Raw genomic sequence first — 24,082 nt, forward strand, 5'->3', positions numbered from 1 at the left:
TGAGCAATCAGGGGAGAAGGGCCTTGGTCAGGGAGGTGACCAAGAACCCAATGGTCACTCTGACAAAGCTCCTCTGTGGAGATGGGAGAACCTTCCAGAAGGACAACCTGCAGCACTCCACCAATCAGGCCTTTATGGTAGAGTGGTGTCATGACTCTCCCTGGGTGCCGGTCTTGACACCTTAATACTGCCATAATTTAGAGATAGCTTCTCCTATCTCTGGCCCTCTAGTATTGTGAAAGGAATGTCCTTTGTTTCAGAGACTTTTGCCGCCAAAAACTTCATCATCCAACAATGAACATTGGGACAATATATTTCAACATCCAAACGTTGGGAATGATGAGAAATGGAATATGGAAAATTAATGTATATTTTGATGAATTGTAAAAATGCGTTATAACGAAAACATTGTAACTTGAAGAGCTTTTACACTGTGTATATCAGGTTTCCATCCTTTACGTTGTGTAGAAAATATCAAGGAGGAAGACAATGTTTTCGTGAAGACAGGAATGTGATTTTAGCTTTCTAACAAAATCATAGTGATAATAATACTTTTGCCTCGTAACTAGCCACGCCCGAGGGAGCTCAGAGAGCGTGTCAGTATGACGGAAACGCCCCTCTCTACCAGAGTGCATAAAAGACTGAGATAAGAATGATCAGATCAGACGGACCTCAAGCTGCAGCTGTTGTCCATATTGGAGCCCCCGTGCGAGGAGTCTAAGATAGAACTAGGCCTTACTGTTGAATTCAGTCTATAGGAATTGTGTAGCAAGATACATTGTACACCAACAGCGCTGTAGGCAGGATTGTTGTTGAGAGTGGTGTGTGTGTGGTCCCTTTTCATCCAGATACTAGTCAATTAAAGACATTTGAGAAGATATAGTTATTGGCCGAAGCAAAGCATTGTCTCTCTGTCTATCACGCTTCAGTAGCGTTAGTAAGACCAACGGCAAAAACATGTATTTTATGTTTTTGTGTGTTCCGGTAAAACATTGCTAGCAAAATAATCACTGAAAGGGTTAACGTGAGACGTAATTTATAAACCCCTTCCCTTGTTAAAGGGGACCCTATGTAAAAAAAAATTAAAAACGTGTGCGTGGAAATTAGATTCCCTGTAGGGTAGCTTTGCACTAGATGCTAAGCTAACAAAGGGAGAGCAGCCATTTTTATTTATCCCTTCGTTCCAATGGAAGTTCCGCCCCTTGGGACTCCCGTTTGATTTCAGCTTTCTACGATCAGCGATCTCTGGTAGTGAAGCGACCTCGCCAGTAATTATTTTTGAAACAATTAATGTGAGGGCACACTCTTAACCCACTGTTACAGCGGGTTACACTGTATGATATCAATCCAATCTCAACTGGTTGGATATCATTGTCTCATTCGATTTAACAGCGAAGGCGAATTGCCAAACAAACCTTTTTCAGGGTTGGTCATTTGGATAAGGTCAAAATGTATTTCTTCAAACCAATGAGACATTTTAAACTTTCTCCACATTAACCTAGATACAGCAACACTTTTCGGGTTAATTAAAGTTTAATTCCCAGATAGCCTATACAGGTATGATTGATCATGATCATTGATTAATCCATTCAATTTCCTTTTGCAAAGCTTATTGAGCCAACTCCAACAGCACTGGTCCAGTATTGACGGAAGTCCCGCCTTCACAGGAATCCCACGTTGTTCCAGCCCTTAGGAAAAAGTACCCCGGTGGTGAATCTATACTCACATTTGAACTACTGGTTACACTTAGGATATCCAGCAAATCTCAAATGATTGGATATCATTGTCTCATTCAATTTAATAAGTTAAATTGCCGAACATACCTTTTCAGGTTGAGCATCTGGCAAACACTTATGACGAAGAACGAGCACAAACTCTCAAACAAATCCGTTTTCTACAAGAACAACTCAATTTAGCCAAAAGTAAATACGACGAGGTCCACGCAAAACTAGATGAATCTGACGAACTAGCTAAAAACAAGGGCGACTAACTTGATGCCCTGCAAGCAGTTTTAAATGACACCACTCAAAGTAATAATTTTTTATTCCAAAAGCTGCAGACCTAAGAAGATCAGTTAATGAACACCTTGACCAAATTGGATGACAAAACAGCGGAACTCATTGAAGTCGCTGACCGAATGAACGATGAGAGAACCCAGGTGAGGAAGTTGGAAAACTTGACCTCTAAGCAAGCGGAGGACATCTCATCACTGAATCTCTCGCTCCGTACTCGAGACCTCTCCCTGAAAACCATGACAGATAAGTATGAGGCCGAACGGAGCAACTGCGACACTCACGCGTCTAAAATAAATACCCTCAGCTCCCAAGTGGACTTTGTGATGCAGCAGAACACCACCCTTAGGTACCATCTGGAGGAACTCCAAAACAGCCATGCGCTACAGTGTGACTACCCAACCGAGCAACCAAGCTCGCAACCGGAGCCTGGGGAATGAAGGAGTGTAGACGACAGACTCTCTTAGGGGTCCCTCAGTCTTTTCATCTTGGTCATTCGGCCCAGAGTAAAATGGCGCCTCTTCGCCAACAACATTTCAATTTGGCTCTTCCTCTTGGCTCTTCGGTCAAAAACTCCCCACGGAAGGAAGCAGACGCTCCTTCGCACTTGGCGCAGAACGCCTTGACAAAATCGTCAAAAACCTCTGCATCTTTGACCCTGTTCCAGGTAAGCCAAACGACACTGAGACGTTCTTAGCAGACATAGAGGACGCCTTAGATGGCTACCCGAACGCTACGAATACTGACAGGCTTTACCTGTTGAAGCGAACGTCCAACAGACACCTGACATGGTTCATCCGTCTACAACAGCAACACGTGCAAAACGACTACGCTAAACTTGCCACAGCTTTGAAAATATAATTCAGTGGTTCTGCGACTCGCAAACACGACAACTCGCTGGCTAACACTGTCAAAAAAGCTCGGAATGAACACCCACAAGCCTACTATCATAGGCTTCGTTCAGCTTACTTTGGCATGCTCACTGAAACAGAAATGGAAGAGCTATTACCATTCAAACAAATGTTTCTGTCAAACATGTATCCCAACTTCATTAACCACTTGGGCCCTACTGCCCACATTGGTTTGCCAATCTCTGCACTCCGAGAGCTTGCGAGCACAACTTTTGATGCATCCAAAGTGGGCCGGGCTAAGAGCCCGGACATCTCGGTTTTCAAGATTGGGGTGGTGCAATCACTCCAGTTGGAGGTTGTGGCATCAGGGACAGGAGCGGAAAAATATGACACACCAGGTATGCGGCTACCACGTACATACCACACTGATGACCACCGCAGTAACGATAGCTACAAAGAACGTCCCCAACCAAACAGGACCCGCAGAGGTCGATCTGGCTGCCATGTTCCTGCATCTAACCCTCACAAATGGTCAGGGAACAAGGGTAACAAGCGTAACAAAGGGTTTGATGATGACCAAAACGTAACCCAAAGCTCTCTAGAAGCACTGATAAGAGATGTACTTCAGCAAAAAAAAAAATTGAGAAAGAGGGAAAAGATAAGTCACCATGACTAGGCGTGAAATTGACGGAGAATGTGTCCCCCAAAATTAACACCATTTGCCAGGTCGGAAACGTTCACCTTAACCCCGCCCTCACTCAAATCCCAGTCCAGGACCCGCTCGATCTAGACACAAGCCATGGGCTTTGTCTAGAGACCATGATATAGAAGTCCGATAGAGGACCCACTGGGTCACGAAGTACAGCAATCTGTCTTAAAAATCGACAACAGATAACTCACCACTCCGTTCTGCCAACCCACTCCACTTTGTTGGCGATATGACAAGAAAAAACTACTCAAACAGGCCATACCTCAAAGCAGTCTTAGAGGACTGTTTGACCTGTGAGGCACTGATAGATTTGGGTTCAATTATTTCCCTTATATCTCAGACTTTGCTGGATTAACTCAAAAGGGCAGTGGACCCAGCGAAACATTGGTTAAAAACAGAACGATGCGACACTAAACTTTTAGGTTTCACTCAGGCTACCTCGCCCCTTACCAAGCGTATCCTACTTAAACTGAACTTCGAAAGCGTGTCACTTGTCCACCCTGTGTACGTGACTAGCATTGACACTGAGCAGATGCTGATTGGAATGGATTTAATAGACCGTTTGGTACCACTGATGGATTGGAAATCCAACCAAATCTGGTCACAAATCGCAATAACTCCACTGACACCACCAACTTCATCGAAGGCTACATGCAATACGTTATGCGACGACGACGGTTCGGTGTCATCAACTGACATACCCCCAGTGAACTTGGTAATGAGTCAGCAACTTGTGGCAGATGACAGGGTGATTAGTTCAACTCGGAAACTAACCGAACATAAGGTTTTCCTATGTAGCTTGGGTGAATCACCAGCCGATACATACCGCCCTCCACTGATAGGCGGCGTGTGCCTAAAAAGCACAATGGTTGAGGATGCCATACTGGCAACCTGGTCCGAAAAATCTGCAATCAGATTCCGAAAACGTTCAGATTCCCACTGGGAACGACTCCCCAGACGACACTCACCGCTTTAGGAGTATGTGCGCTATCGATCCGCATTGGAAACAAGGTAGTATTTCACTTCTTACTGGTTGTAGCGAACCTCCCGCATACAGTCTATGTGGGAGCGGACATTTTGGTGAGATTGGGTGTTAAACTCGATACATTTACATTTAAGTCATTTAGCAGACGCTCTTATCCAGAGCGACTTACAAATTGGATACCATACACCAAGTTCTTTGTTCTTTGGCGCAGCCAGCTCAACATGCCTTGTCTTTTGACCCTGTGCGAATGGCATCCGGGCAGACTATTCCAGAAGCTTGCAACATGATAACTGAGTCCGCCGTGGTGATACCGGTAAGAACCACAGAGGTTTCTATTGGACTGAACCTGGCGCCCGGCTACCAGATGGAAGGCACCACTGCGTTCTTCCAACCCTTGCCGCAATTATTCGAATTGGGGCTAACTATCAGTGGTAACCCACTGTTGGAGCTAAATGCCAGATCCACTTACCTCTTGGTGCAGAATCTGACTCAAGCGGATATCTCCATTGATTGATTTCTCATTCCATGATTTTGAACTTGTTGTTCCCGTGATTGGGCCTCTTCCTTCCTCCCTAGACCTATGTGGTGAGGAAGGGACGCTTTTTATTTGTCTGTCAAAGGCAATCGCAATAACTCCCGTATTGCCACTGGACGACACATCAACGTTCAGGCTGGATGTTGATTCTGACAACGACCTGTTGATATACTCCATCGTCACGGAGGATGATACCGCATCTTCTTCTGCACGTGAAGTACACACTGATGACATAACAGCTAATGATTCCCCCACCATTGACAAGCCGTCACCACCTGATGAAGACCTGTACAATGCTGCTGAACCATATCCGGGTTTCCGTGGTCAGGTACTATAGCTACTGACGGAGGCAGACGCACTTGTCAGTAACACTGAAAGACATCAGTTGCGGGACTTATTTAACAAACACAGAGAGATTTGGTCGAAAGACTCGCTGGATTGCAGGGTTACGGGTATTCATGTGGTGCGAATTCCTATGCCACCCAGAGCAGCTCCTACATTTGTGAGACAATACAAAATTCCGCTTGCAGCGTACTCGGCGGTACAAGAGATTATCGACTCCCTATTAGCTAAACAGATAATCAGGGAATGTAACAGTACGTACAGCGCTCCCGTGTGGCCTGTTTTGAAACCAACGGGTAAATGGCATCTTACCATTGACTATAGACAACTCAACAAGCTGGTTCCGTTGTCTTGTTGGCCTATGACACAGCTCGACCAAGAGTTGCCAAAGGTGACAAACGCAAAATACTTCTCCACTGTCGACGTGGCGAATGGTTTCTGGACCATGACAGTCGACCCTTGCGACCAACACAGGTTGGCTTTCTCTTTCTCGAACAAGCTCTTCACGTTCAATCGTTTCCTGTTCGGGTATTCGAACTCCCCCGCAGAGTTCAACATCTTCCTGCACAAGGCATTGCCAGATGCAGCCACCAGGGGAACGATAATCTATGTGGACGATTTTCTCATTAGGAGTGAGACTTGGTCACATTACTTCAATGAGATGGACCACGTTCTTAACCAACTAGGAATGGCAGGGGCTAAGCTGGCTATCATGAAAGGACAATGGTGCAGGACCAAGGTCAACTATGTTGGACCTCTGGTGGGTGCTGAGGGCATCCTGCCACAATCTAGCAGAATCCAAGCAGTCCGCAACATCAAAACGCCTGCAAACCTTCATGAGGTACGCAGCTTCTTGGGAGTATGTAATTACTCCCGTCAATTCATTGAAAATTATGCCGACTTGTCAAAACCTTTGACCCGTCTTCTTCAGAAAGACACCCTGTTCGTTTGGGATGCCACTCATGTGCTGCACCCTGCCTGGTCTACCCCAACAAAGACAAGACGTTATTTTTGGAAGTAGGGTTCTCAGAGCACTGCCTTAGTGCTGGGTTGTACCCAAAATATGACCAAGACAGACGTGCGGTTGCTTACGCGAGCAAAACACTCAACCCTACTGAACACAAGTACTCAGACTGCGAATAAGTGCTGCTGTCTTTAGTCTGGCGATCAAGCATTTCACCTCTTATGTCGACGGACAAAAGGTGATCATAGAAACATGTCACCAGCCGGTGACTTTTCTGAAAAGCCAAAGGATCTGTGAGGGTGCTGTACACAACAGCAGGATAGCGGCTTGGCTCATGACGCTACAAAGCCATGATGTGGTTGTCAACTACGCAAAAGTGAAAAACCTGCCTTTGGGTGGGGCTTTGGCGGTGTGTCAACGCTGCGGTGAAGAAGAAACCGACTTCAAACCAACCCCATGTGACGTAGCTCTGCCGTTGCCATCGAACCATCACTACTTCACAGACAACGTGTGTCTTGGCATGCCGATGGCATTTGTAGATGGCTGTTCTTACTGTCAGCTACACCACTTGCAAGCTGGTGTGGGATTGGTATGGCATAACAACATTCCATGCAAACCGCTTCAATTTCAGCTAGGCAACAAGACCAGCCAGTTCGCAGAAGTAGCTGGTGTACTTATCACACTGCAAACTGCAGTAAAACACGACTTGTCAGAACTGGCAATCTGCACTGACTCAAACTATGCCTGACTCACCTTCTTATTCCACTTGCCATTTTGGAAACAAAAGCACATGACTACTTCAAGTGGCAAAGAAGTGAAAAACAAAGAGCTCATTCTAGCTTGCGATGACCTCATAACCAAACACGACATACAGGTGTATTGGAAAAAAGTCAAGGGACACTCCAAATCACCTGGTCGTGACAAACTTGGCAGCGAACATGCTACAGCGTGGCAAAATCTGGTGCAATTCACAGCACCCCTTGGGTGTTCGATGCTTGAGACGCAATGATCACTGAGGCGCCCATGGTGTCTGCAGTAACGCATAGCCATGTAGCTCCACGGGAATCATCTTCGCACGAACATAATGTGTTGCTAACTCATTCCTTCTTGAATGGTGACCTGGTAGCAATGCAACACCAAGATGAGTCCCTCGCCACTGTCATGGCTTTTTTGTCTGATCCTATCAAACACCCAGTGTCCGAGCTGGCTTTGGCAGGCTCACACGACTTGCGTTCGCTGTACGCAACTAAACAGCACCTCACAATTTTAGATGACCTACTGGTTTATGTTTCAGAAACCGACACCACACAAAGGTGGGTGGTTCCTAAAACACAGAGGGGGATAATGATAGCTCATGCCTACGACGAGCCATGTGTGGGCCATAGGGGGGTCAAGGCTACATGTGAAACTTTGCGACAGGTGGCCCACTGGCCTCACATGGAACAAGACGTGGCAAAATATGTGAGGGGGTGTCTAGTTTGCTGCCAGTTTTAACCCTCCAAGCCACTTCACAGAGCACCCTTGCAAGGGTGTCTCTTACCCTTGGAGCTCGAACAGATCGACTGGGTCGGCCCAGTTGCCAGGTCGGCAAGAGGCAACAAGTATCTCCTCACAGTGACAAAGTGGGTGGAGTGTCTGCAGAAACCACTGCCGTTATTTTGCTCAACCACGTTTTCAGTCATTTCGGCCTACCAGGAGAAACCGTGGACAGCGACTGAGGAACCCATTTTTCGGCTGCTGTAATGACCGAACTGTGGCGGCTCCTGGGAGTCAAAGCTAAACTCCACATCGCGTACCACCCTAGGAGCTCCGGCAAGGTAGAAAGGAGCAACCAAACAATCGTCACAATCTTGAGGAAATATGTGGCAGCCAACCACAAAGATTGGGACCTCAAACTCCCACTGGTGTTGATGCCGATCAGAGCCACATGCAACAGGTCTACGGGAATAACACCATTTGAGATGATGATGGGCCGGCAAATGACACTTCCACTGCATCTCCTGTACCAACTGGGAGATGTCGCCGCGGCCACCGCGTACATGGCCCATCAATACGTGATGGACTTGCGAACCCACCTCCAGACTACCTTTGCGTACGCTCAAGGAAAGTTGGAAAGAACTGCAGAAGGTGACAAGACCCATTACGAAAAAAAGGCCTCACACTAGGAGTTTGAGGTCAGGGATACGGTGTGGTACTACGTATACACCAAACCCGTAGGCGTTGCGAAAAGGTTCCTGACCCAGTGGACAGGGCCACATGAGATTGTGTTAAAGCTGTCACCTGTTGCTTATCAAATCAGAATCAGCAAAGGTCGACAGAACATCACGTTCAAGTGGGTCCCCAGGAACCAAATCAAGTTGTACACTCCCCCCATGGGAATAGAAGGGGTGCAAGCCAGCCCCAAATAGATAGAAACCTAGCCAATCAGAGGTACTAACAACATTCTTAAGTATCCTCAGCTGATCCCTTCCGGGAGGTCAGTACATTGCACATAACATATTTTCTTCTCTTCCCAGCTACAAGACACACATTTCATTGTCATTGTTGATATTGTCCTGCGTGTGCTGTTCAAAACAGGAAAATCTGCTAAATTTGTTGTCAAAACGTTTTTCTTTCAAACAAAAAACAAAACAAAACACAACTGAAATAATCAAACAATATCTCTAATTATGCGAGTTCCTTTGGATGATCCTGACACTCTGTGCCCTGGTCAAAACCAATCCAGCAGATGTACACACAAGTGGACCCCCTACGGGAATCGTTCTCCGTGATGATCCAGGACTCCTTATAACCAACTGCAGAGTACACACGCAGAGGGTGTACGTCCACCTAGATGCAGAGAACGTGTACCGCCAACACATTTCCCCTGCGGCACATATGAGTTGGGCTGGGGCTGACTGGACCACCCAGGCAGTTAAGCACGCTCAGCTAGACACTGCCCACATGTTGGCCCAACTCCAAAAGTTCACAGTCACCTAGTCACTAGAACTAGCAGAGCCCAGGCGAGAAAAACAATTCCTCTGGGCGCTACTCTCAATAGGTGCAGCCGTAGGGTCACTATTTGCTCTAGGTACCACTGCCGTCAATGCAGTCAGTCTAGCCACGTTCAAAATAAATGTTAGGGAGATTACTGAAGAGATGCCACCTATCCACCAACAAATGCAATCACAGGCACTCAGGTTGCAGCATGTGGGAAGGTCTCTCCAGGACACTATTCAAAGTACTGAGGAAAGGGTCTGAACCATGACTATGCCCATGTCCAATTGGTTTGATTGTTGTTGGAGGATTTTCTCTGTGAAGTTAGCCCTTCGATGGACCACTTGGCCATGAATAGAATCCCCTAATATCTAGTGCCCCTCTCAATGGTGCACAACATATTGACCTCAGCTACCACAACCATGATAAAGCCATTACAGTCACACCTGGCATATAATCTGGGGTATGCAATTCCAATACACGTTGATGTTAATCGAAATGAAGTGGGATTTTTACTGACGCTGCCGGTTGTTGAACTGGAGAATATCTATAGGTTGAGAACAGTTATAAACGTAGGATTTTGGCACAACGACGTGAAAATCATCACACCTCCAGTCATAGCTTATCAGGAACACAATCCAGATTTCTATCTCACCCCTAACCTGTTAATGTGTACTCTAACCAAATACTTTTGCGTTTGTGGCCTTAAGCCTATCACCAGTGAAGAACGCTGTAGAGCCAAACTAACAGCAAGAGGTGGAGTCACCACCACGCAAGTGGAAGTGGTAGGGGATCAATGGCTGATTAGCACCCCATTCACGTCCGCCACTATGACTTACGAACGCCATGACTCAACCACCCAACTGAATCTCCCCAATCAGACAATTTTTGTTAAGGTCCCAGAGGGGGCGATTATCCACATTGACGACCTAGCCCTATACCAACTTCCTGACGACAGGATAGACTCAGATATTGAAATACCAGACGCTTTTGCTAAACGTTCCCTTGAGTTACCACCAGCTATTCAAAAACAAATTCAGTACGAGGGACCGATGACTGTTGATCTTAGCGTACTGAATGAGGCACTTTTAGTTGACCCGATTGACTATAAGCCAAAAGATTGGTCTGTCACCCGCTCTTGGATGGTGCCGGACAGTATCCTGACTGTTACCATGATCCTTGGTCTTATTGCCCTTGACGTGTGCACCTACTATGTACACAGGTGCACATGCACAATGGAAGACCTAATGAGATCTTATGCTAGGATCACATGTGGGACGCAATCCCGATTTTCGGAAAACTGGCAATAGATTCCGAAACCCCATCAAGTGACCCATCCACAGCATCCCCAGCTTCTTCCCCAGAGTTCGCTAGGTCAGCCCTGTAGTGCCACCAATGGAAGCTTTGTCATTCAGGGCGCCAATTTAGAGTGTGCCTTAACTACCACCTTCAAGTAGGATCACCCTAGATATGACATTAGACAAACGTCATGATAGAGTCATTTAGCCAAGACCATGGACGTACATAGAATAGAGTCCAAGTAGATGATTAAGGTGGGGGAACTATATTTTGTATATCTTTTGTTGTGTTTTTATTCTTTACATTTTTATTTCCTTTGACTCTAAGGAAGTGATGTTGCCACAAACGAGTTCCCCATACGACCACCAGTTAGTGCCACAGCGCCGGCCCTTTAGGGAGGAAATGTAATGATGTATTGCCTGAGTGTTGTGCGTTGTTCACGTCTGTGTAAGTTACTGCCTAGATCTACCAGCCTGGACAACCGGACGACGGGCCTGCAACGATGATCCACAACCAGGACATCCCGTGGTAATTTTTTTTAATGGTGGGTTGCAAACTTGCAGAATCCTTCCAAGGTTGAACCACTAGAGGGGGACTGTCATGACTCTCCCTGGGTGAGGATCAAAGGCCAAACCAGACCCTCTTACCTACGGGGGGGGGGGGGTGTCTTGACACCTTAATACTGCCAGAAATTAGAGATAGGATAAGCTATCTCTGGCCCTCTAGTATGGTGAAAGGAATCTCCTTTGTTTCAGAGACTTTTGCCGCCAAAGACTTCAACATCCAACAATGAACATTGGGACAATATATTTCAACATCCAAATGTTGGGAATGATGAGAAATGGAATATGGAAAATTCATGTATATTTTGTGATGTCATTAAAAATGGTATAAAGGCGTTATAACGAAAACATTGTAACTTGAAGAGCTTTTACACTGTCTATATCAGGAAAATATCTAGGAGGAAGACAATGTTTTCGTGAAGACAGGAATGTGATTTTAGCTTTCTAACAAAATCATAGTGATAATAATACTTTTGCCTTGTAACTAGCCACGCCCGAGGGAGCTCAGAGAGTGTGTCAGTATGACGGAAACACCCCTCTCTACCAGAGTGCATAAAAGACTGAGATAAGAATGATCAGATCAGACTAGACGGACATCAAGCTGCAGCGGTTGTCCATATTGGTCCCGACCCTGAAAATCAACACGAGGTGAAGATGACAAAGTTGCCTCCACTAACAATCAATGTTATGGCTGAGTAGCTGTTCTAAGTACTGTATCTAAGAAGGTGAATTTAAGTGGGACCATCCTGTTACTCTCTTCAAACCATCGTCTACTACACTGCTCTCATCACCCCACAGGGGATCATCGACACGGCTGATTAGCCATCCTCAGAAGACCACTTCCAGAACGAGTGAAAGTAAACAGACGGCTAAGAAGAAGGACATTGTGAACTCTTGTGGACAATCTGAGCCTTACATCTGAACCTTAAATCTAAAAGGCCATCCATAAAGAGAAGGCCCAATCGACCCTTCCCACGAAGGCCTGGGTCCAACAGAGACGACGAAGACAAACACGTAAATACATGCATTACTTCTTACCAAACGGGTGGCAGTGCTTGGCAAATTATTAGGATTACTATGAGTATAGGTCCATGTGTATCCAAGTGTTTTCTCTCGCTCTCTCTCTCTTTTTAAATCGCCATCTTTTGTAACAAGTGTCATATTGTGTTAGTCCGCTAGGGACCCGTTTTCATTGTATTAAGTTTCTAATCCCTACCTATACCGTGTATGTGTTTGTTTCTTGTGTTATCATTTTTAATTAGGAATGATCAGTAAGACACGACATTCAGAATGAGACTGATATGAGGTAAATTATTAATAAATGACTGTTAAATGATAAGCGATATCAAGATATCTTTAGAGTTAATTCGGGAAACGGTAACTCGTTAAACTACTTTTCCCGTGGTGCCCCAAATTCCTAATAAGTTAATTGTTACATGATTAATTTAATCTAGTAACAATTAAACATAGTAGGTAATTATTCAATAAATAATGGTCATCACAATAATGAAAGGCACGTCACGACAGTGGCTAACGGAAGCCACTCCTCAGTAAAAGGCACATGACTGTCACGTCTCCTCCCGTTGCTCCCCTCCGGCACTCTGATTCGCCGGTCTACTGAGCCACCGGTCTGAGCGCACCACCTCGGCAACACCGGAATGGAAACCCAATGCACCCTAATCACCTCCAGCACACCTGCACCTCATCATCTCATCACCACCCCTATATAGCCCTGGACTGTTCAGTGTTGTGTTGTGTGTAATTGTTAGTGTCATGTCGTGTACTCGCTCTTTGTTGTTCTCTTGCTCAGTGTTAAGTAAACTTTTACATTGTTGATTCCTGCGTCTGCATCCTGCCTCTTCGTATCCTCAGTACTCGTCACGATGACAGCCCGCTTGGAGTTTGCCAAAAGGCACCTTAAGACTCTCAGACCATGAGAAACAATATTCTCTGGTGTGATGAAACCAAGATTGAACTCTATGGCCTGAATGCCAAGTGTCACGTCTGGAGGAAACCTGGCACCATCCCTATGGTGAAGCATGGTGGTGGCAGTATCATGCTGTGGGGATGTTTTTCAGCGGCAGGGACTGGGAGACTAGTCAGGATCGATGGAAAGATTAATGGAGCAAAGTACAGAGAGATCCTTGATGAAAACCTTCTCCAGAGCGATCAGGACCTCAGACTGGGGCGAAGGTTCACCCTCCAACAGGACAATGACCCTAAGCAAACAGCCAAGACAACGCAGGAGTGGCTTCGGGACAAGTCTCTGAATGTCCTTGAGTGGCCCAGCCAGAGCCTGGACTTGAACTCGATCGAACATATTTGGAGAGACCTGAAAATAGCTGTGCAGCAACGCTCCCCATCCAACCTGACAGAGCTTGAGAGGATCTGCAGAGAAGAATGGGAGAAACCCCTCAAATACAGGTGTGCCAAGCTTGTAGCGTCATACCCAAGAAGACTCGAGGCTGTAATCGCTGCCAAATGTGCTTCAACAAAGTACTGAGGAAAGGGTCTGAATACTTATGTAAATATAATATTTCCAGGGGGGTTTTGGGATACATTTTTCACAAATTTTTCACAAACTTTGTCATTATGGGGTATTGTGTGTTGATTGATGAGAATAAGAAAAAAACGATTTAATCCATTTTAGAATAATGCTGTAACATAACAAAATGTGGAAAAAGTCAAGGGGTCTGAATACTTTCTGAATGCACTGTAGGTCTCTCCCAGCTTCGTTCCGTTTGCTTCCGTTTATGAAACATTTTGCAACAGAATTGGCGGAATGAATTCCCCCCTGCTCTCCCTCTTTCTCGCTTACTCTCTCTCTCCTCGCCTGCTCTGGCCTTCACATCTCTCTCTCAGGCAACTTGTTCGTTTGGGCTGTATTGTTCCTGTCATTGTGCCATCAGAGCTGACTCTCTTTGAGCCGTAAGATGACACATTGGCAAATTGCCTTCTACTCTCCTCTATTCTATCTCAGAGCTTACCTTATTCACCCACTCTCTCATCTCCAATTCTCTCCAGCTCTCCTTCTAAAGACACACCTGAATTAAAGCGTAGCATTATCATTACAAACGTATTTCCTGGCTGTTTCAACATACACACACTCTCATGGTCCAACGGTGTGTTTCTAGGTTCTGAACCGAATGTATTAACTGTGATTCTAGTCTTTTCATAGGAGCAGGCCTCTTGATGTTCTGAATCAGAATCACAATCTAAATGCCTTCCAGCCATTATACAGGATTGTTTTTGTCAGAACACAGACATATTGTTGAAATAACCTGTCATTGTTTCACGTTTTTTACCCATTGTATTGGCCCTGGTGGATTAGAGTTCTGTGAGCTTTCATGTCAATGAGTTGACTTCACATGTTCGTGGAGAGATAGGCTTTATTAAGTTGGATTAATTATGTATGGTAATGACCGTGTCGAGCACCTTTTTGAATTTCTACAGATGGTCTTTTCCAAGTGGATTTAAGTGGAATGCGACCAAATGAAGTGTCAAACATTCGGCCCGCGTTTCTATTTTTATTTTGGTGGGGAACAAACTCAATATACTTTAAAATGACTAAAACAAAATCTAAACTGTCTAGAAATGATATTTGGACCTACATTCATACAGTTTCTTGACTGTGTCCAGCTCGCTAATAATCACCGAAATGAAAGCTAGACAGTCAGGGAGCATCGGAAATTCCCAAAACGATGGATTTTTTGCAGCTTCTGACGGCGAGGAAATATAACACATTTTCAGTGTTGAAGACCAAATGCGGCCCCCGGTGCAAAATGAGTTTGACACCCCTGATCTAGACCTACAGAGGCAGAGAGGGAGAGGAGGAGGGGGAGAAAGGGAGAGAGAGAAATAGAGTAAAGAGAAACAAGTTAGAAATACACTATTCACCACTGACATAAGGCAGCATTGAGGAAGTACTAAACCAGATAAAGTCAGAAAAACCCAGTTCAGAATACTTTATGCCGGTTGGGTCCACATAACTGAACAAATCCTTTAGCGGTCTCTGGAGAGACTCTTTGTGTCTGAGTCGTTGATGATCATGATGACTGTGTGGTCATGCAGGTCTCTAGCTCTCCATGTCTCTTTTTTCTCTCAGTCTATTCCCCTCTCCTCTCACTTTATCTTTCACTGGTCCTCTTTCGTTCCCTTTCTCTACCACTCTCTCGCTCTCTTTCTCTCTCTCCATTTCTCACTCTGTTTGGTAGGAAATACAAATGCAGCTTTGGTCAGGGGGAAGGCAAACAAGCCTGAAGCTGTCAGCAAGTTTGAGGAGAAAAGCTCTTTCATTTGTCTCCAGTGCCCAGATTGATGCCCCTGCCAATATCTGCACGGAAATATACAGTCTCCCTCTGTGGATAAAGGCTGCTTCCCTGGATTCCCTTCCTCTGAAGTCTCTGCTCTGCTTCCGTCAGTCAATATGGTTTTGTTCCCCATTTTTACCTCCCTGGGTACAGCAGGCGGACAAGTGTAAAAAATAAGAACTTAACCGAACTTGTCCTCTTTCTTAGGGTGTTCAGATGAGCGTGTGCACTTCTCTGCCTGAGCTGTGGAATGCTGCAGTGTCAAGTGCTTTAGGGTTTCTGAAAAGTAGGAGTGAAAAGACGTTACTTTTCACTGGGGTTATTGGTCGCTCTGCGAAAAGCACTGAAGGGTAATTCACTGTGGCTGCTCTGCCTGGCCTTAAACCAGCATCAATAGGTTCTCTCTGCTTCTCTGGCTGCAGGTCAGAAATACTAATTTAAATCCTACAGAGTGGGATGGAGACAACTCAGGCAGACTCTGCTTAGAGATAAGGGTGACACATCATCATTATAAGATCCTAATCTACAAACATGGACTGCCTACATTTTATCCCCCCTACCCTATTCCCTCTATCTGCCCTCCATCCATTTCAACATTCAGATGGGCAGACCAAAATATCTTACCACAGAGAGGTGCATGCTGAGAAAGCTGGATGTCTAATGACTTTCTACCTCAGAAAGGTGACGAGGGGGAGAAAGAGAGAGAGAGAGGGAGATGAAGGAAGGAAGGAAGGAAGGAAGGAAGGAAGGGAGATAGAGGGAAGAAGAGAAAGAGACACACATAGTCAGTCCGTGACCATGGTGATGACAATGAGTCATAGAGTTCAAATAAACAGGCTTTATGTAAGGTTCTCCTTCACCTGGAGGAGAGGGGCGAGGGAGTCTGTGACTTCCCCATGGAGAGAGAGAAATAGAGGAGGATAAAATGGAGAAACAGTGTAACTGCCACATCTGACTGTGGATGTCAAAGTAGAATTCCCTATCTCCAGGCTATTACCCAGGCAGTGTGTTTGTGTTGGCCTTGTGTGGGAATGTGTCCCATACTATCAGATTCTGCTGCCTGGTCTTTATTCAGCACATTACTGTGTAACGTTTTAATTTGGAGGTTGTATTATGTTTTGTCTTTGTGGGGGATGTAGTTACAGTTTCTCAAGAGTAATATTTTATTATAAAAAGGCCTTCTACATTCTGTGAAAGGCTGCGTTGCGCTGTGTGTGTTAACCTCAGTGTGTAGGTGTTTTAAAGTAGCTTAAGTCTATGTTTTAGAGGGTTTGTTCCCACATGTCTGAGTCTTTCTATTTTACAGTGGGGAAAAAAAGTATTTAGTCAGCCACCAATTGTGCAAGTTCTCCCACTTAAAAAGATGAGAGAGGCCTGTAATTTTCATCATAGGTACACGTCAACTATGACAGACAAAATGAGAAAATAAATCCAGAAAATCACATTGTAGGATTTTTAATGAATTTATTTGCAAATTATGGTGGAAAATAAGTATTTGGTCAATAACAAAAGTTTCTCAATACTTTGTTATATACCCTTTGTTGGCAATGACACAGGTCAAACGTTTTCTGTAAGTCTTCACAAGGTTTTCACACACTGTTGCTGGTATTTTGGCCCATTCCTCCATGCAGATCTCCTCTAGAGCAGTGATGTTTTGGGGCTGTAGCTGGGCAACACGGACTTTCAACTCCCTCCAAAGATTTTCTATGGGGTTGAGATCTGGAGACTGGCTAGGCCACTCCAGGACCTTGAAATGCTTCTTACGAAGCCACTCCTTCGTTGCCCGGGCGGTGTGTTTGGGATCATTGTCATGCTGAAAGTCCCAGCAAAGTTTCATCTTCAATGCCCTTGCTGATGGAAGGAGGTTTTCACTCAAAATCTCACGATACATGGCCCCATTAATTCTTTCCTTTACACGGATCAGTCGTCCTGGTCCCTTTGCAGAAAAACAGCCCAAAGCATGATGTTTCCACCCCCATGCTTCACAGTAGGTATGGTGTTCTTTGGATGCAACTCAGCATTCTTTGTCCTCCAAACACGACGAGTTGAGTTTTTACCAAAACTTTATATTTTGGTTTCATCTGACCATTTGACATTCTCCCAATCCTCTTCTGGATCATCCAAATGCACTCTAGCAAACTTCAGACGGGCTTGGACATGTACTGGCTTAAGCAGGGGGACACGTCTGGCACTGCAGGATTTGAGTCCCTGGCGGCGTAGTGTGTTACTGATGGTAGGCTTTGTTACTTTGGTCCCAGCTCTCTGCAGATCATTCACTAGGTCCCCCCGTGTGGTTCTGGGATTGTTGCTCACCGTTCTTGTGATCATTTTGACCCCACGGGGTGAGATCTTGCGTGGAGCCCCAGATCGAGGGAGATTATCAGTGGTCTTGTATGTCTTCCATTTCCTAATAATTGCTCCCACAGTTGATTTCTTCAAACCAAGTTGCTTACCTATTGCAAATTCAGTCTTCCCAGCCTGGTGCAGGTCTACAATTTTGTTTCTGGTGTCCTTTGACAGCTCTTTGGTCTTGGCCATAGTGGAGTTTGGAGTGTGACTGTTTGAGGTTGTGGACAGGTGTCTTTTATACTGATAACAAGTTCAAACAGGTGCCATTAATACAGGTAACGAGTGGAGGACAGAGGAGCCTCTTAAAGAAGAAGTTACAGGTCTGTGAGAGCCAGAAATCTTGCTTGTTTGTAGGTGACCAAATACTTATTTTCCACCATAATTTGCAAATAAATTCATAAAAAATCCTACTTGCACAATTGGTGGCTGACTAAATACTTTTTTTCCCCACTGTATGTGTTTTGGTCACCTCATAAGAAGCCTTTAGTGGATATCATTACCGAACAATTCTGTTAAAAACTTCACAATGCCACTGCAAATGCATTTTACAACCAATACCAATTCCATAAAAACTAATCTGTGTTAAAAGTCTCACATACTGTATATTGTGTAACTGGTATTCCCATTACAAGACAGGCTTGTGTAATCAGTGTTTAATTCCCCTGTAAAAAACAACAACAACAAAAAACTATTTTTTCCAGAGTTCATAGTTCTCTCTGTATCCCCCCCTACAGACTACTGGTGGCCCCTGCCCTCTGACCTGTGCCCTATCTGGATCTACCTGGATGTGCTGTTCTCCACAGCCTCTCCATCATGCCACTTGTGTGCCATCTCTCTGGACCGCTACATCGCCATCAGGAACCCCCTCCACCACAGCCGCTTCAACTCCCAAACAAGGCCCGCCTCAAGATCATGGCTGTCTGGACCATCTCTGTGGGTAAGGGGCAGGAAGAAAAGCCTGCACAAGTATATGCTACTCCCTTGAGAGAGGAGAGAGAGAGGAGAGAGAGGAGAGAGAGAGAGAGAGAGAGAGAGAGAGAGAGAGAGAGAGAAGGAGAGAGAGAGAGAGAGAGAGAGAGAGAGAGAGAGAGAGAGAGAGAGAGAGAGAGAGAGAGAGAGATCATATGCGAGAGAGAAGAGATCATATGCGAGAGAAAGAGAGATCATATGAAAGAGAGAAAGAGATCATGAGAGAAAGAGAGATCATATGAAGAGATCATGAGAGAGAGAGATCATGAATATGAGAGAGAGGTCATATGAGAGATAGATAATGAGAGAGATCACGAGAGAGATCATGAGAGAAAGAAAGATCATATGAGAGAGATCATGAGAGAGATCATGAGAGAAAGAGAGATCATATGAGAGAGGTCATATGCGAGAGAGAAAGAGATCATGAGAGAGAGAGAGAGAGAGAGAGAGAGAGAGAGAGAGAGAGAGAGAGAGAGAGATCATATGCGAGAGAGAAAGAGATCATGAGAGAAAGAGAGATCATATGAAAGAGATCATGAGAGAGAGAGATCATGAATATGAGAGAGAGTCAATGAGAGATAGATAATGAGAGAGATCGACGAGAGAGATCATGAGAGAAAGAAAGATCATATGAGAGAGATAATGAGAGAGATCATGAGAGAAGAGAGATCATATGAGAGAGGTCATATGCGAGAGAGAAAGAGATCATGAGAGAGTGAGAGAGAGAGAGAGATCATGAGAGAGAGAGAGAGAGAGAGAGAGAGAGAGAGAGAGAGAGAGAGAGAGAGAGAGAGAGAGAGAGAGAGGAGAGAGAGAGAGAGAGAGAGAGAGAGAGAGAGAGAGAGAGAGAGAGAGAGAGAGAGAGAGAGAGAGAGAGAGAGAGAGAGAGAGAGAGAGAGACCATGTGTGTGTATTTGTTATTATAAAGTGTGGTCATGGGGGGGGGGGTATATTTAGAAACGAGTCTTTGTAAAAATGCCAGAAACAAGTCTTTGTAAAACGCCCCCACATTGTACCGTTGGATAGGGCAAGGCACAGGCGCCATGGGAGAGAGCGAAAGAGGGAGGGAGGCAGTGAATGAGGAATGAAAGAAGGAGAATGACTCGTAAGCAGCTGTCATTTCAGTTTCATGGTCTATATTATTTAGTGTAAAAGCCAAGGCACTGAACAATCAGAAACTTTATAATGGCCTAGTTTATATCCAGCTGATCAAGTAAATGGCCTAGCATGAAAAGGAAATGATTGCGCCACTAATGCAGTCTGGTACATCAAGCCGTCAGACAGCTCCATACAGAACAGTACATGTGTCATTTATGCTGAGTGAGAGCCAGCACACCCAACTATTTATGTCTCGAAGTTGAAGCTGCTGCTAAAATGAGACATGCCCTGCTGTAGGCAAATAACCAGACGTAAATGTGTTTATAATTTAAGATTATTAGAGGGTCGATCAGATCTCATCATAAAAACAGCCTGTCAGACTTGTGTGGCTCCTTTCATTGCTTCAAACCAATGTCTCAATACCACCACCAATGATCCAGTCATGCTAGTTAATACCACCACTAATGATCCAGTCATGCTGTGTAGAGACCCAGGTATGCAGGAGAGACATTGTCATATAGAACCAGGGAAGCAGAAAGAGACATCACACAACTTGGGGAGGAATTAACTCCTGATATGACTCACCAATCCACAGGTTCCAGGCCCTAGGCGTAAAGCTAGCATATGATACGCTGCTGCCTGCAAATTAAATAAGATTATGTCACTAGTGCTTATCTTCATGTTATGTATCATCCCCCTCTCCTCTCATCCTCATCCCCCTCTCCTCTCATCCATCTGTACACGAGAGAGAGAGAGAGCGAGAGAGAGAGAGAGAAGCTTAAGTTTAGCTGATGGTACACAGAACTGAGATGATGTATGCTGTTAAACAAACCTTGGAACACAGTGCTGCTACTGCCCAGCCTATTGTACAAGACTCCTACCACAGGGAGAGATCGCTGAAGACCATACAAAATCCCACCCATACATAGAACACATGTACACACCTCATCCTGTACAATGAATGTGTGCACTCATGTACACACATTGTTAGTGCGCAAAGTCACACACTCACACCGACACACACCTCAAACCGCCATGACCAAGGAAAGTTCCTGGGCCATGACCAGGATGTAATAAACATTTCATATCAACCAATAATTTTTGTAAGACCGCAAAGCTCAATTAAATAATAATACTCTTTGGTTTTTGTAACCAGCAGTCTTCTCTTTCCATTAAATCATTGAATCCTACATCTTCCTGTATTTCTGTCATGTTGTGATGTGTCTCAGTGCTGACAGACAGAGGATGGAGGTCTTCCCCAGAGCTATATCTCTCTCTTCAGAAACACTGGGGAATAGTTTCCTAGAGCAAAGAAACACACAATTACCAAAGACGTAACAATGTACACGTTGGCATCAGCAGTTCAATGTCAATGTAACTGCCTCAGAAAGATTTTGTGCAAACATGGAGGGATAATTAGCTGAGCTGTGTTTATTGGAGTACGAGCAAATTGCTCCTACAGAGCAGAGATACTTACCTAAGGTCAGTTTAGCATTTCCTCTTCCTGAGGTTAAGCGCAAGTTTTGGGAAGGATGAACTGATCCTAGGTCTGTGTCTAGTGTGATCTCCAACCCGGAGCTCTGTGTATCTGTGGCTCTGGTGTTGATGTGTTAGTGTGGAAACATGGCAGAGATGGTTGAGATGTCTGGATCAGGTATGTGTTCTTTGGCCTGTCTCCAACTGCTGGGCCAGGGGGTGCTGCTGCTGCTCTGCTTTACAGAAACCACTGAACACACACCCAGGGCAACGTGAAGCTAGTCCAAACAACCTATAATACTAAGGAAGAATGAAGTAAAGATACAGGAACATAAACAAAGGATTACATGAAGAAATGTTGGACTTGAGTCATATGATTGATTCAGGGTTCCATGGCCATCTGGATAGCAAAAGATTGTCTTGACTATTTCAACTGCTTTCACATCCCAACCCACACACAAGAAGAAATCTCTTTCTGAACTTGCTAATGCTCTTGACGAAATTGCATTTCAAGTTTCAAGTTGGTCTTGGTTCAACCTTTAAAGCTGCCCTGGATTTCAACAAAACCAGTAGATACAGACAAACAAACTATTTTTCTAAGCCAGCCAAATATAGTGGTTAAGAAAATATCAACTCAAAGAAAAACTCCACCTTTCTCTCTCCAAGCCCCTCTATCTTTAGAGGAAGGAGATTGTCAGGGGGAAGAGAAACAGACAAAACGTATATTTAATTTCTGAATTCTGCAGGCGTGTTGATTGATGTTTGATTGACAGTTCTGTAGTAAAATGTTGATAAAACGAGGGACTATTTAATTCCTTCAGATCAAGATGCCAGACCAGACAGAACTGGGGAAATAGGCTAATGTCCTTGCAAATGTGAGGTCATAAATCATTGAATCTGTACCCAAGCCTAAAGTGATGTGATCTTAATTGGAGCTGGTTCTGGCAACCTTCCCCGTCTATTTTCCTGCTCTAAGCCCCAAAATGGCCGACAGTGTCAGGCCAGTTGCACTCCCTCCCTGAGGTTATTAGTCTTTGCCTCTCACTGTGTTGCAATGGGGATGAAACCCATAGTGAATGGCTCCAGATGCTTCTGTCCCTCTCCCTCACAAATCCAGTTATTGGCCACTAATGACACTAATGCTGGGTCTGTGAGGGGAAATGGCAGGGTTTATCTGTCCTGGTGGGCACACAATATTGATATGAGGACTATTGCATTATTGATGCAAGAGGATCCTGCCCTGGTGGATTGATTTACGGTGGGAATGAGCAACAGGTGTGCTATGCCTGTAGAACGATGTGTACATTATAGATGTGTACATTATAGAGCCAGACATTTTGATATTACTGGCACAATCTTGAAGCACCACAGTGCTATTTACCGTTTAGGCAGAGACAAGCTGTACAAAATTGCTTTTACTTTTTCAATTTGAAATCTTAAATAAGAGGTGACACACACACGCATGCACCCACCCACCCACACACACACTAAACTAACCTCTCTCTCCTCTGTCTTTCTGTAGGTATCTCCATGCCCATCCCCGTCCTAGGCCTGCGGGACCACACCAAGGTGTTTAAAGATGGCAGCTGCCTGCTGACAGATGACAGTTTTGTCCTGGTGGGCTCCTTCGTGGCCTTCTTCATCCCCCTCACCATCATGGTGGTCACCTACTTCCTCACCATCAGCGCCCTGCAGAACGAGGCTACCCTCTGTCTGGACCAGCTGGTGCCCCGGCCCAAGAGGATCGCCACCCTGACCCTGGGCTTCCTCCCGCAGGGCTCACTCTCCTCAGAGAAGCTCTTCTTCAGGCGTTCGCTCAGCCGTGACACGGGAGGGGTAGGAGGAGGGGTCGGCGGGGCCGGGGTGGACCCGCGGTACGGGCGTCGCACCATGCAGTCAATCAGCAACGAGCAGAAGGCCTCCAAGGTCCTGGGCATGGTCTTCTTCCTGTTCGTGGTCATGTGGTGTCCCTTCTTCATCACCAATGTTCTGGCGGTGGTGTGCGACCCTGTGAACTGTGATCCGGGGGTGATGGGGGGGCTGCTGAATGTGTTTGTGTGGGTGGGATACCTCTCCTCAGCCGTCAATCCTCTGGTGTACACTCTGTTCAACAAGACGTACCGTGCAGCCTTCTCCCGCTACATACGCTGCCAGTACAGCCCTACATACGCTGCCAGTACAGCCCGGAGAGGAAGCCTCTGCAGCTCATACTGGTTAACACCATCCCTCCGCTGGCCTACAACTCCACCCACCTGCACCTGGAGGAAATGGGGTCCCTCAGGAATGGGGTCCACAGCAGTGGAGGACCCAGGGACTCCCTACGAAATCTTGTGAAGACCAAATCAAACTCAGACAAAGACAAGGCAACCAGGGACAAAGATGAGAGCATCAGCTGTGTGTGAGGCTGTGATCCTGTAAGGTCTCAATCTCCCATAATCCTAGTGGAATGTGCTGGTTTTTATTAGATTTCCCATCTTGATCTCGTTTTGGGAGGAAAACACTGGGAACAGGTGTTCCTATGCTGGAGCATGCCCAGTAGCTCCATGGTGAGACTCATGTTGCCAGGAAACAGGGAAATAGGAAACAGGAAGTACCGAGAGAGGAGGGACAATACCTGCCTCACAAACACTTAAACTAGTAACAC

At 45.4% G+C, this 24,082-nt stretch overlaps 1 pseudogene across 1 annotated transcript in view; it reads left to right on the forward strand.

The window, feature by feature from the left end:
• The window catches only part of LOC311129104 (5-hydroxytryptamine receptor 2A-like), a 37,799-nt pseudogene extending 13,959 nt beyond the window's left edge, over nucleotides 1–23,840 (forward strand). The window contains exons 2-3 of the transcript in view: nucleotides 18,630–18,832; nucleotides 22,961–23,840. The product of the transcript in view is annotated as a 5-hydroxytryptamine receptor 2A-like (transcript). The remainder of the gene's footprint in view (nucleotides 1–18,629; nucleotides 18,833–22,960) is intronic.
• Nucleotides 23,841–24,082: the final 242 nt, after the last annotated feature.

The sequence above is a fragment of the Coregonus lavaretus genome (assembly GCF_964263955.1).
Source record: "Coregonus lavaretus genome assembly, chromosome: 5".
Lineage (NCBI taxonomy): Eukaryota > Metazoa > Chordata > Actinopteri > Salmoniformes > Salmonidae > Coregonus > Coregonus lavaretus.